The sequence below is a fragment of the Etheostoma spectabile genome, chromosome 14 (assembly GCF_008692095.1).
Source record: "Etheostoma spectabile isolate EspeVRDwgs_2016 chromosome 14, UIUC_Espe_1.0, whole genome shotgun sequence".
Classification (NCBI taxonomy): Eukaryota; Metazoa; Chordata; class Actinopteri; order Perciformes; family Percidae; genus Etheostoma; species Etheostoma spectabile.
Genome location: NC_045746.1, coordinates 23,124,797 through 23,127,132, shown reverse-complemented (window position 1 = coordinate 23,127,132; position 2,336 = coordinate 23,124,797).

Below are 2,336 nucleotides of genomic sequence, written 5' to 3'. Positions count from 1 at the left end.
ACAGCGGGCTAAGATATCCTGGAGTTTTTCATTTTTTACATGTCGTCACACTCAGCTGCTGTGATCCGAAATAAACGTTGTTTAACAGTTATGCGTTGTCGTCTGCACGTGTTCGCTTATTGTTTAGTAACATGCATTAGCCACTTGTCAGTTGTTTTTGCGCGTTGATTTAAAACCTACTTACAGTGTTTTAGATGTTTAGGAAAGGGTTGGCCAAGGCACCCTGAGGCGGAGTGGGGACTTTTCACGGTGGGACGGGTTAGTGTGTCCGAGGCTGCTGGCGTGCGGCGATGCACGGTGGCCCGGGGCTGCGGCCGGTGCATGGTGGCTCCGGTGGCCGGTGGCTATTGCCTGCCAGCGAATTGCGAGTACGCGGGTCGTGTCCACCTCTCTCTGTAAAAGTAGAGAGGAGCAGAGCCAGCAGAGTACGTTGTTCTCAGCTTCAGTTTCTACCGGACGCTCCGGAGATTACGTGTAACGATATTAAGTTTTTTTCTAGCGCTAGTCCAGATGATAATATGGAAGGGAATGGCAGAGACCTATACAACATGATTTCATTTTATTGTTGCTTGTCCTTCCTAATAAGGGTAGTTGTGTATCCTTAATGAAGTGGGCCTATTGTTTTTGTTATAGCTTCCATGAGTTTATAACCTTCTCAATTAGTCTCACAATCACCGGGACTAATAACGTGGTCTCTATGACAGCCCGTATTAGTGTAGTTTACTTAATCTCACCGGGAAACACCCAAATGCTTCTTAATCTTTTATTTTGGGGCGGTCAACTATAAAGAATAAAAAAACATGAATCTGTTTTACATATATGTTCACAGAACGTGTATTGAAGTAATTTACTTTTTTTTCTATTGTGTCCCTTTCTGAGGTTCGTGAACCTTAATTGTACAAAGAATTAGAATAGATTATAGAGATTTGTGCATGGTGTAACATGTTCTCACGTTGGGAATAAGGGTTTGAACATTATAGCCTAAAGTCCGTAGGTCCAGTTCCCGAGGACATTAGTTCCTATGCTACTTTTGAGGCAAAAGTAGATAGTTTTAACCCACACACATTAAGTCGGGTCGCATGGCGGGTTTTTCTCTCGTTTGATAAGAGCCGTATTTCCCTTTTTGCTATTCTTCCCTCCTCGTTATTTCAATTAGAGAGGCTGCTCCTGGGGTGAAACATTGTCGCTGCGTCTTTCATTTCTGCTCAGTAAATCTGTGATCGACAGTGGTCTATTTGAGAAAGCCGTTGAACGTGCACTTATCTGGCTATCTACACCTGGCTGACATAGCTCCCACCGTTATATGGATCGGCAAACGTGCAACCGATTAAGCCGGGATGAGCAGGTCACACTAAGTCAAGTGCGCTTTTTCCTTAGCCTGGATACTTTATGCTACTTTCGTGCAACAGGCACCGGGTTGCCAGATTTACCTGTAAAACGGAAACCAGTCCACTACAGCTATAAGTGTAGTAAACCACCATGAAAGCCGCAAACACCAAACGGATCAACAGAGATAGATTCTACCAAACCTAAAAAAAGCCGAGAGTGTTTCTAACATGTTGCATGACAGCTAAGTTAAAAACCCCAGGTAAAAATGGCGAGTATTTGAAAGATGGAGACAGCTTAGATCCCAATGAAACGCCAAGGTGGCATAAATCCTCTGAAAGGGAAAGCATTAGCTTCAGGCTAATTTATCACGGCTTATAGGTACGGCCATTTTATGTCATTTCAAACATGTGTGATGACTCAATTGAAGAATAAGCTACCTAGTTGGTTGACTCACAAAACAATTGAGAAAAGCAGTAAAGGGATCCTGACTGGGCATGACTAACGCCGACATGCTAGCTCTGATAATGTTACTGGAAGACAGGCAAGCGGTCACGACTGTTAAACGTGTCGCCTGTTTTACCCGGGGGGGGTTGGTGTACTTTGGGAAGAGAGGCCCATAAGTTAGCAGTGGTTTAAGATTATTGTTGTAATCTCAGCAAGAAAGTGTGTAGTGGGTGGACACCAAGACGGCAAGTAGTGGTAATTTCAGCCGTTCCTACTGTAATCCTAAACGAGAAAGTGATGTCTGTCCGTCCGGTGGCGAGGATGGCGAGATTGTTGTGTTTTTGCGGTTATTATCGTAATCTAAAACGAAAACGTCTGTCGTTAGGTGGCTAAAGAGCCCACCGGTGGAGTACAGGCTTTTATTGACTGTCAACATAGGTAACGCCTCAGCGTGGCTGGTCACCATAGCTACGCGTGATGATGTCATTTTCAACGCAACTCACAACAGCACGTCGGCTACTCGCCACAGCCAAAAGAAATGTTTTGTTTCAAAAGAAGCTGAA